An 18,566-nucleotide genomic window follows, 5' to 3' on the forward strand; every position below is an offset into this window, starting at 1 on the left:
TACCACCGCAACTCTATCCAGATTTCATTAGCTGTGTACCTAAAATTCAAACTACGAACTATTTTTTATTTTACCGGGTTAAGGCCCACGGAGCTACATTGCTCTTTTTAACAAGCGACTTGACCACAAGTAATAGCTCAACAAGAAGTGGCTTATCACGTGGAAATGTATAGCAGCCATACTTTAACACATTTTTCTAAATGTGGAGGAAATAATCCGAGCACCCTGAGAAAAATCCATGTGACCACGGGGAGAATGGGCAAACTCCAAATATACAGGCGTCAGGGTCAGGATCGAACCCACGACCAGTTTACCAGGTGAGATAGTTAACATCTCACCACTGCAACACCCTAGCAGATCCTGGTGTGTGGAGAGGTTTTTTTCCAACCAGATATTGTTAACGCTGCTTCCAGGATGCATTAGCCTGTAATTCACAACTTGAGCGGCAATGGTTGTTGAATTACATGGAATTGGAAAACTCCCAAATCCACTGGGCTGCAAAATGCTCAGATGGCAGCACATCAAGTGGGTTTGTGAACGTGTCTGCGCAGATTTGTAGCCTCCCTTATCATGTATAGATTTATATCGTGCCTTATTCTAAAGCTGCTTTACAGCGATCATGAAATTGTGCATAAGATGACAGTGGTTGCGATGAAGAGAGGGATTATAATTAAAAGCGGTGGTGTAGTTGCATGGTTTTTCTCCGACTACTTCCCACATGCAAAACACTTGCCAATAGACGTGGAAAAACATGGCAATCCTGGATTAAGGTCACCCCACGCCATGTCGGTAATAGGGGTTATTTCACCATACTTCAAAAACGCTGGTTTGGTGAAGGTGGTAACCTAAACTGGTCCAGATATCACTCACTACTCGTCATGACCAGGAAGCGAACTCAGGTCGCTGGGTTCATAGCGCAACATGCTTACCACTACGCTGTTGCTCCCCATGGCAAATATTCTCCTGAAAAATGATTGACCCTCAGTGATACTTTAGTGTTTAAATAAATCACATTCTATTTTCATGATAACAAATTAAATTCAATTGTACGTAATTGTTGATGGACGATCTACCCATATACTGCATCTCTCAGAGGCGACGCATTCCTACTGATTTCCATTATTGAAATCTGCAAGCTGAGAGCGAGGAGTCAGAATTTTTTTTATTTTTGCTGAGAGCGAACTTCTTAAAGGGCTCGGTTTTTCTCCGTAGGGGTGTTAATTTGGTTTGGGCTGCTCGCTCACTCGCGAACAAACGAGACGACGGAGCCCTCAAATTCCCTCCATAAGAAGCGGCCTTCGCCTGCCTGGCATATTCATGGCGAGCGCCAAACTATTCGCAGCGAGTCACATTTCTCCCAAGGGAAAGGAAAATATATAAACTTTCCCGGTAGAATTCCTTCTCCAAAATACCTCGCCGTTTCTGATAAAACTGTGGTCATGGGAGTGCCACTCGGCATCGTGATCACTTTGGATTGCGTTCAAGCCCAGGCTGTCTCTCTTAAATAGAACGTTGCCTCTTTGTTTCTCTTCGTTCATTTAAAATGTGTTTGTTGCAGTGTTCCTGAGACAACACAGCATGTCTATTATGCACTTCCAATAAAACAACTTTTGTAATCCAGAATGCTCATATGATCCTTATGGCGGTACCCTGGGGTATCAAATAATACAAAATGGCTGAGGCAATTAAATATTTTATTTCTGGGACACTATTTTTTCCAGGGGTGTACTTAAATCCACGACTGGGGTACCAATAAATTTGAAATCGGTGCTACTCCACGATGTCTAAACGCAGCGAGGACGATTGCGCTGAAACCCTGAACGCTCGCGTATGCACCGTAGTGCATCGTGTACAGCTCGTCGAGATGAGTCGATTGCCGCATCACAGACCATCAACAGACTAAACATGACTGCATCACGGACATTGTGCGAGAGCCAGGGTACTATGGCACCAAGGGGGACCGCCATAATGTTCATATTAAAACACAACACTCTTGTAAATACATATAAAATGTGCAATTGGAGCGGTGGCACAGTGGTTTGCGCACTGCACTATAAACCTGCTGCTGCCCGGCCACGGCTAACCCAATATCTGAAAGGGTCTTGCCCCCCCGCACACCCCCCTATCCTGCTTGAAGAAACCCCAGCTGACCAGCGTAATAAAGTATGGTTAAACAACCCCTGATGGCATGCACGGCATGGGGAAGCCTTCATTCAACAGTGTATTGATAAGGCCCTCTATTTATGATGTATTATAGTCGTCCTTCTCGATGACATATCACTGTGACCCAACGCACCCTTGTGTGTGTATCTTCAGTGTGCGAACCTAGAAAGCTGATCACTCCCACAGCAAACAAAGAGTTCCGCGTTAGGTCTGCGCAAGTTGTCTATCCTCACGCAAACGGGGAACACACATGTGTTGGTTGATAGTAATGGCAGCACCCGTGTGATGGCCTTTACACGGTACAATTTTGTTTGGTATAGTATCTCGATGCTGCAACAACAACGACGACGACACTCAATGTGTTATACAAAAGTGAGACACGTGCTTCAGGAGGAAAATAAATATTTCAAGGATTATACGTCTTGATTTGAAGCTTTCGTGACTGCAAGGATTCATATTCTTAGTTTTTTTCGGTAAAGTCACGTAGGTAAAACATTAAAATTAATAAAAGTAAAATAAATTAAAAATCACGACGTTTCGGAGGCAACACAAGCTTCCGTCGTGGCTGTGACGGTTCCACCTGAAGACGGAAGCTTGTGTTGCCTCCGAAACGTCGTGATTTTTATTTTATTTTACTTTTATTAATTTTAATGTTTTACCTACGTGACTTTACCGAAAAAACCTAAGAATATTATACGTCTTGTTTTTTGAGACGAGACAGACAGTCACAGGCAAGGATTCTAAGAAGGTGTTGTGCCTGGACTGGAGCAGGGATCAGCGAGTCTAGGGTGGTGACTTCCAGACTGTGTGGCCAGTGCAGGGGAGGCTGAGCGACAATCCGCCGAGTGAATTTGACTGGGGTCTTAGACAGACGAAAAAAACCCGCGTTTGTCACCGGAATGCGTGAAGGGGAGTAGAGTGAGATGAGAGGGGAGAAAGGGGATGGGGGAGAAAGTCCCATGGAGGATGTTGAAGGTGGTGAGGGCGATCTTTTCCTTGCGGCTCCCCTTCGGGTGGTTATGAGTCACGGCGCTGCTCTCGGCGAGTGCTCATGAGTGGGGAATGCTTGGTCAGCAAAGTTGTGGGTGGCCTTGTCCCATCACATTTCGTTACACTCATTCTCCGTGCACGAGGTTCTCATTGTTTAGGGACGAGTGGAATTTCTGGGATGGCGAGCTTCCCTCTGAGCACAGTCGCCACAGTCATGCGACTGGAGCTCATCTTTGACAGCATTAGACCTTTTGAAAGAGGAACACGCCATTCACAATAGTCACTGCGGATGCAACGATGAGTCGCATCACACTGTTCAGATATATTCTTGGTCTGACGATACATGCCCTGAATTGTACATGTAAAAATAACTATTTAACATTCACACTTGAATATGCCACTGTAGTTGAATGCGGGTCGTATGACAATTCATCGGAAATCGCAGATGTGAATTGTTAAATCCCACTAAGCCACACACTTATCAACTGCACTGTGTCACCTGATGTATGCTGCTGGTGCTGCTCAGCGCAAATCCCATGAATGTTCACCCCCTCTAATTGGAACGCACTGCCCTCGAGGAGCAGAGCATCTCATCAGCTCGTCATTCACACCGCACTATGGAACTCCTCTTCTCCACAACGGATACACCCGGATAGTAGGATGAGTATGGCGTGCATGTCCTATTCTCCGTGAACATTTAAAGACAATGGGATAAATGTTGATGCTTCCAAAATACTTTTACGTGGATCAACTTGTACAACAGAACGCATATTCGAAGGGATCCCCTTTAGCCATGCACTCTCCTTATCCTCCGAATTAGCTACTGTTTGAGATGTGTTTCGTATGGTGCGAAATAAGTTATACATACATTATATTTATCTGTGAACAATTAGCAGATGTAGCGCTCTGTGGCGAACCGCCCCTGGGTGCTTCTTTCACAGGGAGAGTAAAACAGAAAACATGACGAATCTTGCCAAAACTCCTGTGATTCACAAAAAAAGCATGGATATTTGCAGTTTTTACAGTTCAGTTGGGGTCTGCAGGTTAATCGGAAGAACAGGCACTAGGGTTGCGGATAAGAGGAGTTTAAAAGCACCAACGTCATAACAGGACTGGTGAAAATTCACCCGACTGCAGTGGTGGTGATGATTTCCCATGAGCATTTGCTGCAATATCTGGTTGCAGATATATACGCTGTCAGGAGTTGATCCTAGCTGGCCACAATTTAATTGCAGTTCTCTTTAACCACACAAATGTTTGCATATTTTCCATTGCGTAGCCTCGCCACCACCTCCTGCCACTACCACTTGGGCATTAGATAATAATAATAATGTGTTCTTGGTTCTTTCGGTAAAGTCACGTAGAAGGGAAAAATAATAAAAAGAAAATATTATTTTATTATTTCCCTTCTAATAATAATAAAATATTATTTTATTATTTCCCTTCTACGTGACTTTACCGAAAGAACCAAGAATATGAATCCCTGCAGTCACGAACGTTTTAAATCAAAATAATAATATAGCTGGCATGCTGGCGATTGCCGGGTTGTTGTTGGGCATCCTCTATAAGCGCGCACCGTGGAGTTCTGCTCAGTTTTGCCGTTGCTCAGAGCTACTGCAATGGCAAGCAAAGGCAAGGAATTGCGAGCCGTTCACAGTACCTGTTCAGTTTTATCCCCGCTTATTATTGCTGGCCTCGAAGAACATTTGAAACACATAAAAATGGCTTTTTTTCCACACGTTTAGTTAAGCTTAATGTATAATTCCTGCATAGATGAATGCCATCTCTACTATCTCAAGCATCCTATTGAATACTTTGGCATGTAGGGCTGTGTAGATCTTGCCGTTTGGTAATGTTTATAATTTTTACTGTTTGTAAACATTTGGAAAGCCCTAGCTAAAAGTGCTATCATGATCAAGATATTAATCATCACCACGTGATAATGGGCAACATTTCTAGCATTTAAAAATTATATTTTCATGTTTATTATTTCTGAGTAATGCCAATTATTTTTTCTAAGCAAGCTGTTTATTTTCCCGAGGAGGCTGCTTGCCTGGTTTGTGCTGACAATCTTTAAGCACCAAGGTGCATATTTTCGAATATTTTTTTTTCTCGTCCGACTTGCCAAACACTCCTGGGTCTCCATCGGCTTCCGGTTGAGCTTCGTGCACATTTTCAATGACCGTGTTGAAGTCACAAGGTGCAGAGCTATCTGCAGCTGCCTCACTATTTGACTTGAGAAATCTGCAGCCCTACGAAAATTATTGGGAATGAATAACACTGAGGGCTGCAGGATGGAAAAGAAACCCCATGGAATTCAAAAGACCGATAACAAAACTCAACACTCAGTCCCTGAAAAACTGAGACTCGTATGGATTGTTTTCTACGTGACATTATCTTGTTGAGCTATCGTTAGATGCCTTGAATTAGATTTCTTGTTCGAGTATACCTGTATATTTTGAATAAATCTGGGCATTTCTTGTTATTTCGAGTCTGAAATCGTGCGCAATTCCATTATTGGATTCGAATACCATTCCTAAAGTTGATCAGAAGAGCGGACTTGGCGGGGGCGATCGGGCTGCACAGTGATGGGCGTGGTGTTCCGGCAAGAAGTAGGTCCTGGCTGGCCCAGAGGAATCACGATTGTAACGTGTGGCCAATACCCATGCAATACAACTTCTGTGGGGATTCTGGTCAATACTGGCCACAGCTGGTTTCAACCTCAATACCAGCCGGCCAGAATCGCCAGTGTCGCTCACTGACACTTATTACATCGGCATCGGACGTATGTTGCAGCGGCGATGCATGAAACTGGTCTCGTAACGCTCTATTTCCTGTGTGGCTTAGGCAATACAACGGGCCCAACAGGGGCTCAGTGATGACTCGCGTGCTCCCTGAGACCGGTGTTTTGACAACAAGAAGCATCGCAGCTACCAGTTGGTTTACTGGGTCCACTAGCACTCGGATCGGTGGATTCACTGGGATCATCACCAAGACCCCCCCCAGTAACTATCACACTAGTGGGGGCCACTACTGTGGCTGCCACAACTACCAATGGGACTTAATTCTAGATTTGAAGCTTTCGTGACTGCAAGGCAATGGGACTACCAGAACTGCAAGGATGCTTATGTATGTGTACATGTTCGTACATTATTCGTAACGATGCGTGTGTACGCATACATGTGCTCCACCTCGTAGGCATATCTTAACATCGGGTAGCTCAGAGAAGAATTATAATTTCGTCAGGAATCGTCCAAGTTGGAATGGTATGAATTGAGTATGGTCCCTATGGGAATCGCTCACCTCTAATGTCAAATAATGTCTTAAGTAAATTTCTGGAGTATAATTTACAGTTGAAGGAGAAATAATTCGTCTGCGAATCAAAGGAACTGAAAAATAAACGGATAAATTATGATTTACTTCACTTAAAACCTGGGCCGCCTTCCATATTTCACCCCAGAGATCCCATAATTGTAGTTCTTTTAATGGTGACGTATTCCGAGCGGTTTTGACTGGTTTTGACAGGATCGTCACTGAAGCTGCCAGAATACTCACATAAACCAGATACTGTGCTGCGCCCGCTGGCAGCTGCTAATGAGCGTACAAACACATCTCAAACAGTAGTGAAACTTTTCAGTGCTTCTGTGTGACGCATATTCATTTTTATGGTTTTTTTTTACTACATATTTCCCTCAATTGATGCCAAGTAATGAGTGGTAGCTAAGGAATGGTAGTGCGTCTCGGGTTACAAACTCTATTACGAAGGTGACATTAATTTAAAATCTAGGGTTATAGCAATGCAGACATTCATGGATTACCATCATTTTTCAAGGATCTCAACAAAATGTATCGAACGGTTATGATGACAACGATGGTAATACTGTGGTTGATAACCACGATGCTGGTTCTGAAGCTGATATTGATTTGTCTTTGATATGGCAACATCCTATGTGCCAGCGCATCTTGGAGCACTTGAGCTCTCATCTCAAACGTTTCAAAGGGTCCCCCCTATGGCAGCTGTCCCTGTGGGCGTAAGGTTACCCAGCATCTGCCCTATAAATAGGCATTAGTCTGCCAGTAGGGTTGCGATAATTGCTACGAATAAATCCCAACCGAGTAATTTGCGGGAATGTTTATAATTTGGTGCATTTGGCCTCTGACGCCAGCGCACGATGACCTTCTCTTGAGTGAAGCATCATGGTTATATAAGCACAGTAGTAATGAGGGCGGCCGCTGGATTCTAACCCTAACCTCTGCAACAAGTGGCGAACGCGCTGCCGTCCTCCCCCCCCCCCCCCCCCCCCACGTTGATGACAATGCTGCTGCGGATGATGCTGCTGCTGTTGCTGCTGTTGCTGCTCATGATGATATTTTTGGTATTAATGATGATGACGATGATAACAATCCTGCTGCTGCTTTTGATGAGGGTAGGATAATTATTTATTCTTTGGGCACTGCAGTTTTTTCCCCAATGGCAAAATATCGTTTCAGAAATTGACCAAACGTCCCAATGCAGAACCCGACTGAAAAAAACTTTTAAGACTCAGTGAGGTTTCCTGATTAAAGGGTATAATTGTTATGCATGTTGTGATCTATCACTTAATTTTCATAGTTGGCAAAACCGATTTCGTCTGTGGTTCATCAATGGAGGAATAGCAAAACTACACTAACTCTCTCCCGAAGCCCTCTCTTCGCAGCTAGGAGACCTCCACATTGGAATTTAGCTCCTGAACACATTTATGCTGCCTTCTTGCTCAAGAATGTAATTACAGCAGCATCCAGACATGCAAGTGACAGCCAATCATTTCATCAATGAATATAACAAGAATTGGTGGAATTTTTCGATTTAAAGCTTTCGTGACTGCACGAAAGCTTGTCTGTCTTTCTGACAGCCCTGTTCTCCACCTGAGGACGGCTGCTTGCGTTGTGGCCGAAACGTCGTGAGAATTGTATTTTATTATGTTTTATTTTTATTATTTTATTATTTCCCTTCTACGTGACTTTACCGAAAGCCCTGTTCTTCACCTGAGGACGGCTGCTTGCGTTGTGGCCGAAACGTCGTGAGAATAGTATTTTATTATGTTTTATTCTTATTATTTTATTATTTCCCTTCTACGTGACTTTACCGAATGCCCTGTTCTTCACCTGAGGACGGCTGCTTGCGTTGTGGCCGAAACGTCGTGAGAATAGTATTTTATTATGTTTTATTTTTATTATTTTATTATTTCCCTTCTACGTGACTTTACCGAAAGCCCTGTTCTTCACCTGAGGATGGCTGCTTGCGTTGTGGCCGAAACCTTGTGAGAATTGTATTTTAATATGTTTTATTTTTATTATTTTATTATTTCCCTTCTACGTGACGTCACCGAAAGAACCAAGAAATATTGGTGGAATATTTAAATTTTCTAATGTTTCAAAATTTGCATCCTTTACTTGTATCATCGTGTGTAAGTCTGCATGTTAATCTTAACACTAGTTGGAAGATATAAATTAGTCTGGCATGGAATCATTCATTACCACGATTCCAGCACCGATTTACAAGTTATGTACTCACTATAATATCTTGGCAAATTACTAAATAATGTCAAATGTTAGCCGTTTATTTACACGTTCATGAATGGTTCATAAAAACAAAACAAACATTTTTAATAATCTCATTTCATGTCATTTTGAATTATATTCATCGCACGGACAGTTTAATGGGCTGCTTGGAAATAAAACTTTTTTTTATTTTACCAGGTAAGCCCCACTGAGCTATATAGCTCTTTTTCAGAAGTGATCTGGCCACAAATGAAAGCTTAACGAAGTGGCTTATCATGTGGACATTTATAGCAGCCAACTACTTGAAATGCATGTTTCTAAGTGTGGAGGGAAAGGACCCGGAGAAAAATCCACGCGACCACGGGGAGAACATGCAAACTCAAAATATACAGGTGTCAGGATTGGAATCGAACCCACCACCTCCTGTATACCCGGGCGAGGTAGTTAACATCTCGCCACCGTGGCACCCCAAATGCACTGAGAGACAGAAAAAGGAACACACGGATCAGGGGAGAAACTCAATCGGAGACATCGTATTGACAATCGGTGAGAAAAGTAAACGGGCTTTGGCAGGAAACATCACTATACAGGGGGGACGAGACTGGTGACGAAACGGCATCCAACGGAAAGAACGAGCGCAGGAGGCCGACCGCCTGGGGATTTAGCGATGAGGTCATTTTTTTCTCCAGACGAGAGATTAATGGTAGTGGGCACTGGCCCACGAGGTATTGTGAAGGTTTTGGGGGAGGCCTTCGTTTAGCAGCGGATGGGCAATGGCTGATGACAGTGTTGAATAGTTTGTGAAAACAAAAGCTGTCGAATTACTTAATTTCGCGTAATTATCAAGTGTATTTTTGGCACAGGCAGTTGATGGCCTGTTGTAAAATGGAGTATTCAAGATCCACTTTACTTTAGATGGTGAGCATGGTAAGTTATTGCAGAAGCGAATGCGATACTCTGCCTCGAAGCTTCTTGTGATAATGTCAACAAAATCCTGTGCATTGTGTTTAAATGAGCAAAGAAATCATTTAAGTATTGAATGAAGCAGTTTTAGTTTGGCCATGCAAAGGAAAATTATGCTTGGCATGAAATGTAATACTTTAAGAGTGTTTGTATTGGCTGTTTGCTATCCGATGAAGCCAAAAAAAATCGCCACCACAAAGTGTGTGATATGATCTGCTCTACAAAACTTTTGCACGGACAAAAGTGGTACCATTTTTACTCTGGAAGATGTATCACTTTCATTTTTTAAATAATTTTCCTTTACAGACACATTCTTTGGTTCTCTGAAGGACTTTGTTTATTGTTTCAATAACCTTAAAAATTTCCATATTAACCAAACTAAATGGTCTAGGTTTTCACGGTATAATTTCTATGCAATTTCCCCTTTCTCGTTGAGCGTGCAAAGGCTTGCCTCATGCAATTCCGAGTCTATGCTCTGCTTGAAATTCGGTAATTGAGATGCAGCTACAAATAACTTAGTGTATACTAACTGAATGAGTGTCACTTTCTCAGAAAAAAGGGCTCGCAAGAGTAAAAAAATATCCACATTTGCGCGCGGTTTCGACAGCATGGCCAGACAGGAAAGCTACACCAATACATTAAAGGCTTATTAATCTCCAGCTGTGCTCGAGGTGACGACCTTAGCAGGATGTTCTGCACATGGAAGATCCATCTCCTTCCTGTGAGGGTGGCTCTATCATCTGCCCTTCATCTCCAGCTCCACGTAATGCCTCGTCACGTTACGCGGGTCCCATGCGTATTGGACACCACTTGTTATCTGAGCCCCGGCTCATTCAATACTGTCCTCCAGTGTGACCGTTTGCACACAAAGCTGCATTGTGAAGTCTCTCTGTTTCGACAAGCGGTCAGCACGGCTCGCCGTGGCTGGTTTGTAAGGGGGGCATTTACCAGTTTTCCGATTGTTTGCATGAGTGAAGTTTTATTTGATTCAAAATTGTTTAGAAAATGTGTATGACATCTTCGGAGTTGATGCCTCCTTGCAAATAACCTAACCTACCCACGACCGAGATGTATATTTATATATTTTAAATGTATACGTCGATGTTAGTTTTGTGAACGACTACATTTAGGTTGCAGCAAATGAGAAGTAAGTTTAAAATTACAATCGTGATGAATTCCATCCAATTACGGATTGTTATTATCAGGAAGCTTGCCATGAAAGTCTACTTAGGATAATGGATAGTTACATAATTTAAGCCAATAAAATGTTTCCAATTTTTATACAGATTTTTTTTTAGTTATCGACTGCTTTTTAATGGGAACACAGCGATTGGTTAAATTTTCTATGGCGGCCACCAGGTGATTTGTTTGGTGTCCGGCTACTCGTATTAATGACTCTATGATATAATTTTCATGAACAGGCTGTCAAAGTATTAATTTCACAGCCAAAAAGTCAAAATGTTATTCTAACCCACAACTATAATTAATAATGACCTCTATTTACTCAGGGAAGCCTTGGTGAGTCTGAAGACCTTCATGTTGGTCCTGTATCAGGATACTTGGCCAATTCCATGATTGAGAGGTTATATGTAAATTCCCCCAATTCTTTGAAAGATAATTAAATAATTGAGATAATGCATGTGATTCCCAAAGCCCTGCCTCAAACTATCCAGTGTTATAATAATAGGTTTTACCCTTTTTTCTGGCAACAAAACTGACACCTTTTTTGAAGGAAGCATGTTTGCATTAACCACAATACGCCTTTTGGCGTCATCTGGTCCAACACCATATGAGACTGGGCTCTAAGAAGAGCTGTCTCTGGTGTGGACCAATAAATTTCAAGGACAATGCATACATTATCAGAGTTGTTTTTTTGTTTGCATTCTGACCGCAGGCATTGTGGGTAATGCAAACATGATCCCTTGAAAAAAGGTGTCAGTTTTGTTGCCAGGAAAAAGGGTGAAAAACCTATTATTATATTTTGCTACTGGCAAAAGAGGCCTCATGATGGTGTCGTGAGAATTATTTTATTATGTTTTATTTTTATTATTTTATTACTTCCCTTCTACGTGACTTTACCGAAAGAACCAAGAAGATGATGTCCAGTGTTAATTGACCTTCATGTGCCCAAGTGATCACAATATACTTGCAGTCCAGAAGGCACGAGGTTCTGTTATGCTAAACCGTGCCAGAAGACCGTATTCATGCTCCTCTACACGCACCTGAATTCTTCCCCGTGAATTCAGCTGCTCTGTCTGTTATAGTAAAACCCTGCCAAGCTATGCTCAAGAAAAAGGCCACTTCTACATTTACATGGCTTAAATACGAATATTTCCACTCTCCTGCTCTGCGAAATGAATGAGCAGTTTGTGATAATTGAAATAACATTAATAATCCATAATATGGTTTGTTTTTGTAATAAACATTTTCATTTCTGGTCGAGAGCAATAAAGCAGTGTTAAGGAAAGTTAGTCACGTGCCCTTCATCTTCAGAATTTGTAGTAATGGTCATTTTCCATATGACTTAGTGTTATGACAGTGCTTGTGGGAGTTGGTAAGTCAGCAAATAATCTGTAAAATAATGCTTTGACAAGATCTGCATTTTGATTGGACTTGGCCAAGGAGGGTCAACACTGGCAGTCTTATTTCTGTCCATCGCTGCGTCTTTCGAGTGGCAAAACGTCAAATGTTTGGTGACCTCCAGTCAGTCTTCTACTCGAATTGTCTTAGAGTGTTTCCCCCATCACCATCCTTTGTAGCTGGTGACCAACCATCCTGATTATTGTAATTAGTGGTGAGAACAGGCAGAATGTATTATTATTATTATTAAGCCTTTTTGACGAGGAAAGGCACTTTTTTTCAGGATGGTGTTGCCAATGTTTTCACAGTAGGGGGCAATGTTGCTACATAAAATTTAAATTAAGTAATTTAAAGGTTTTTTTTCACAATTGGAATGTTTTGGCCAACACAGGTGTCAGTCGATTCACGCGTAAAAAGGAAATGTCATTAATCGAAATGAATGGCTGTTCCCAATTAATTTAATACAAAAAATTAGGGGTGTGTTTCGGACACATCATTCCAACTCTACTTATAACCTAAAAATGTATTCCTATATCACTTTTCACGAAACAAAAATAACAGTAAAGAACATACATATTAAAACGATTGAAAGTAATTAATTGAAAACAAAAACAATTCACCATTTCGGGGAACTCGCCAAAAGATATATGCAAGTTGGAACGATTGGCAAGGCGATGTGGAGGGCATTACTGTTGCACTGTGGGTGATACCGTGACGCTGTCGCGGATGGATGACGGGTGCCTCTTGATGATCCTGTGGTGCGTGCCGTGTGAAGTTTCGTTCATTGAGCAGTGTCCATAATTTGTCAATTGAGTTCACGCGAAATTTCGTAAAACTGAACGTTTCCCAAATCGAGGGGCACCCGTTCCAGTCGCGTTGTATGGTCTTTAGAAAATCGGCCATGAGGGAGACCATACCAGCGGCGCCTCACAAAAAGAAAACCCAAGTCGGCAATTGAATCTCGGGTCTAGAGACTCGAGGCCCTTCTTGCGACGAGACACGAAGTGTTTCCACTGCGCCGCCTCGTTGGAGAATTAGCCGTTGCGGCAAATTGGATGCGAGTCTGAAAGTCCATTCCACAGGTGCCACTTTGAGTGGCTTATTGTGCTGGCACAGTGGTTGCATTTAATTAGGGAGCTGCAAGAGGGGCCCTAACCTGCTGAATGTCTGTGGACCACTTACCCAAGCACCCAGCCTTCCAGCGAGCCCTAATAACTTCAGCACTGCTGCGTGGTGCTCGTGCGACATGCTCTGAGCATGACGTCACACATACCATCACAATGAGACTCTTCAAAGCCACTTTGTTCAATGCATTTTCCTTTTAACTGCCAATGCAGTCTACACTGTGCCGCTCAACCTATAACCTAAATTCATTCCGACGTCTCTACTTTAAAAGAAATGTTTACAGATGCGATCACTTTTGGCCGTCCTGAGCAAATGTAGTTAAGTAACATAAATAAACGAGCAGCAGCGATATCTTCTTTGTTGTTGCACATTCACAACTGTGTATAACACTCAGAGTAGTAGAATGATTTTCTGCGATACCATCTGCAAGGTGTTACTTTTAACATCTCATTTCCGTTTTTATGAAGACTACCTTTGGTGTAGATTTCATCAGTGGAAAGGTATTCTGACGATCAGCAGGCTCGTCAATGAACTATTGTTTCAGAGGCTCGGCTTAAATTCATACAGATGCTTGGTAACCCTCTCCGAAGTTTCTTGTGCGGTAGATGCGCTGAAGAATGGCCCCATGGCCCGTACCTTAATCTTCGGCGAGGTTTTACACCGAAGGCTGCGCTAGCCCGATGATGTGGCCCCGGGACCCAAAAGATCCGGCATTCTATCTCACAAATGGGACTATCCTGGGCACACCAACTTGAAACTTGGTATTCGTACACTAGACATTTAACATCTCCTATTGTGAGCAAACATGCATTACTGCTTGATGGGTTTTTTTCCACGCAAAACCACCGGAACAGTGTGGAGAATTTCAGGGGTGTAGGGTTAATGATGCAGTTGGTGAGTTGGAATTTAATTTGTGCCTGAGCAATGCTGTCAATGGAGTCTCTCCTAGGTTTGTGTTTGTCCTCTAAGGTAGATATTTCAGCACGTTAAGTACTTTGTAGAAAGGTGCTTTTTAAACGTATTTTATTAGAAATTTATGAATAATTATGTTCGACATATCCATCTGCAAGAGTGGGGCAATGTGTGCTTGTGTCATAACTCACGTCCCGTATTTTAAGTTCCCCCTTAACTCATTCACAGGGAACTCGTGTTAATGGGTTCCTGTGGGCTCATGCTGTCCTCCTTTGCAGAAGAATATATCTCAATTCCCGTTCACTAAGCTATAAATTAGACGTTAAATCTTTGCTGTACTTTTCATTGCCCATTGAGCGGACGTATATTAATATCCTGAAAAAATGTAGCCCATCGTAATCCATCTCCTGGACCACGTTAGCCGCGAGTGCTTTACGCACCTTTCCTGACGACAACGTAAAGCTGTTGTGTCCAAATAACTCTACCGTTTGTCAAGCTGGTAGCACATCATAATGTCTGCTTTTGTAACCAAAAAATCGGCTGTATGTTTTTCATATTTTTTTTGCACTGGATGCACATTACGCGTACACACAGAGAGCACGCCAACCCCAGCACACAGCTGGTTGTTTATTTAAAGAGCCGCAGGCGACAGATATTTGAAATGCACCGTAATTTAATTGATGTCTCGCCATTAAACGGCAAGCAGGAGGGTGACTGCCAGTGGATCTACTGTCGAGTCAGGATCCCATTGCTGATGTTGCGTCCGACCCGTGGATGAAAGACGCATTGAAGGCAGCAGACGGCTTGTTTTAAAACTCGCAGATTTATTGTCCGTGCGGATTCTAGGTGTTTTTGAAGCGTTAATGGAATATCCAAGGTCATTTTCCATGACATATGCCACCGGTCCGCAAGCCGTTTAATGTCGGTACCTCCAGAGACATTTGGGCTGTTGCCAGTGGCATCTCAGCCCCCCCCCCTCCCGAGTAAAAATATTATTGCTGAAACTTGACCCAGCAGGGGGTAGCTGCTGCTTGGCAGACGTGCTGGAATTTTTAAACTTAAATTTCAGCGCGTTTACGCGGGGCCGGAACACACTGGTGGCACTGTGGAAGGCCGGCCGTTCCGTCGAAGCGATGCGTTGCCGAGCGCTGGCGTGTCCCTTCCGAGCGACGGTTCGCTTTATTTACCGCTCCAACGTGCGCTGCCTGCCCCTCCGTGAACCCGATCGCCGTCGACGCTCGCGCGCGACACAAGGGTCGGATTGTCCGCGCAAGCGTTGCCCAGGGTTTCCGCGGCGCATGCGGAGAATGGCCCACGGCGATCGGTGGAATAAATTTGTGTAAGTGTAAAAAAAAAAGCAAAGGGGTCTCCTCTCGGCTCCTGTGTTGCCTGTTGCATTCTTGGGCAGCTTAGGCGTGCGCTCAAGTTCACGTTTCGGTGTCCCTTTTATCTACCCAGGTGAGAGCTCCGTGTGGTTCTTTGACAAGCCCTACCCAGGTAATTGTTGTTACTCTGGGACACTGTGTTACGTGACAATTTAGCTGCAGGTAAAATTGATAATTTGAAGTTTGAACAATGACACGGGCACAAATTGGCCTAAACTTGCAAGTAATGTGACAGGGTCTTTAAAGCAGACGTTTATATTAATATTCTTCCAAGGACATTACTTCAGTGGCTGTTGGCAAGGTTAATCACTTTCAAAACGTATAACATTTTCAACGGCTGCCAGAGAGTTCTCGGTACAGCACTTGGGTTCATGAAGGCATTTGTTATGACCTGTAAGTATTACCCCCTTATTTGCATGGGTTTCCTGTGGGTACTGCAGTATAATCCAATATGAAAAACATAATTTAAAATAAGATTGTAAATGTTGTGGCTTTGCTCTCCAACACACCGGTGTGCTGTACTAGTGACGAATTGGCCACGTTCTTTTTACGTAACAATCCTTACTGCTTGTCTGTGTCGGGTGGTGGCGGGTTTTAGCGACACATTTATATATTTACGCGATCTAACCCAAAAAAAACCTCTTATGGAAACTATGATGAGCCAAACCAAACAGGGTAGGATCCTCCAGAAAAGGTATTGCGACTTAGTAAGGTTTTAATTGTAGATGCAGTAATTTTAGCTGTGACGGTCCCACCTGATGACGGAGACTTGTGTTGCCTCCGAAACGTCGTGATTTATTATTTTATTTTATTTCCATTATTACTTTTATTAATTTTTAATTTTATTTTTTTACCTACGTGACTTTACCGAAAAAACCTAACAGTATGACTTAGTGAGGCTTTCCTGCCTAAATAGATGACATTATTGTTATTTTGGTGAAAATGTTGTTTGAAAATGAGTTTGTCGAGCGGCCCACTGAATTAACGTTACGAATAGCCAGATGAGCAGAAATGCAGCACACTTAGATCTCGCTTCGTGCTCAAGATGCATTCGTGGGGAAGTGCGCGCGAATCAAATCGGCACTAAAAGGGGTCATTATACCATTGTATATTTGGGAATGCGTTCCCGACAGCGTTATTACTTTTTTTTTTGCAATATATGGAGGTTTCATTGGGGTGCTAATAATCCAGATGGTTAACATTTTAGAAATAAGAATAATTGATTTTAAAAACATCAGCCAATATTATGTACTGTACTCACGAGTGCATCCACCTTGCACTCACCCGCCTCGACCCGCCTCATCACTTGCATTTTAACATCCAAAGAAATGCTTTTCCTTGACACTTTGGTGATGTTTCCAGCGCTAACACTTGTGGGGACTTTTCCCAGACATTATGGATCTAAAATTCTCTACATGAACACACAGAGATACGGCCGAGAGAACAAGGCGGAGTAAACGCACGTCGGTGGGTGGATTTATTATAAATTATTAATAAGGAGATATATTTTTTCTTTTTAAATAAGTCCGAGAGAGAGAGAGAGACCAAGGCGAATTAAACACACATCGGTTGGTGGATTATTATTGTGTATTTAATCGGCTAGGGATGCATGGCTCAGAGCGGACTGAAGTAACATTGAATAACAAGTATTTGAATAACGCAAAAAAAACAATGAAATGTACCGTAATCAAATCGCGGGGGGCGGGGGTGCTAGATGGCTCAGTGCGTACGCACACACCTCATTGGTCGAGTAAATGGTGGTGGTGGGTGGTGGGGGGCGTTTCCTTGGTGCTGTGTGTTCTCACTCGTAAGAGCTTTTTAGATATTTGGATTTTCTTCATTTTTGTAAAGTAAAATTTTCATACATTTTAAAGTAAAGTTTCTCCAGGCCGAAGAGCGCTATAACGAAGCGGCGTTCTTACGCGGCCGTGCCAAGCGAGGTCTGCCTGTTTAGTCCAAGTCTAACAGTTTGTTACGGTAAGGATAAATCGTGCGTGTGGTGACACCACCACCAAGTGTCACGTGTGTGGGAATGGCTTGGCTGCAGTAAATAGCACGAGGAGATTGCGCAATATTGGCATGTCGATAGCTGGGTCTAAATTGGTTGAGTGCAGGTGGACGGCTCTTTAGGCCCCGTCCCTATCATGCGCCACACGTGGGCAGACACGTGACTCGAAAGACAGAGTCACGTGGCACGCCGAGAGGGGGGGCTCGGACATGGGTGTGCTGTGTCCGCAGGCCGAGTCGTGGTCACGTTACAGGCCCTGTTGGTGTGCGAATAAACGGGCCCTCATCGTGGTTCATCTCCATCAACTTGAGACTCCCATGTGTGCGGTCGCGGGTGTGTGAGAGATTGTGGCGTGGATGTGCTGCAACGCCAGAGAGTGACAGGGCCAATGACACAGAGTGCCACGGAACTTTGACCAATGTAATTATTGACGACCACCGCTGTGTTCTTGGTGAAGATCATGGCCAGAAGAACGAGACACAGCATCGGTGGGTGCACCAGCAAGCAATGATCCTTTGCTTTTGTAAAGTTTATGACCACTCCACCAAGCCTGCGGTGAGTTAGGGCTCAATTGTTGATTCCAAATACCACGTAAGTACTTTTGTATCTGATGAGATTTCCAGATAATTTCAAAATTCTTAGCCTTCTTGCAGCATTGCATTATTTGTCTGTAAAAACACCTCTCGTGCCAACTTGGTACTCATGTGTAAGAGTCGTAAAACCCCTTGCAGGCATCGTTACTCTTCCAATTGGATAACTGCATTACATAGAATCTCAATAATTATAATGGACAAAACACATTTTTTATATATGTATGTTGAACTTCTTTCGCACTGTACATAGCCAACCGTAACTAACTTAGAGCTTATCATTTGCAATGATGGCCAACGCATGTGAGC

General features: G+C 43.0%; 1 protein-coding gene across 2 annotated transcripts in view; it reads left to right on the forward strand.

Moving 5' to 3' along the window:
- The window catches only part of ANAPC10 (anaphase promoting complex subunit 10), a 42,003-nt gene that overhangs the window by 14,913 nt on the left and 8,524 nt on the right, over positions 1-18,566 (forward strand). The gene's annotated exons all lie outside the window — the stretch shown is intronic.

This window comes from Lampetra planeri, chromosome 15 (assembly GCF_965212315.1).
Source record: "Lampetra planeri chromosome 15, kcLamPlan1.2.h2, whole genome shotgun sequence".
Lineage (NCBI taxonomy): Eukaryota > Metazoa > Chordata > Hyperoartia > Petromyzontiformes > Petromyzontidae > Lampetra > Lampetra planeri.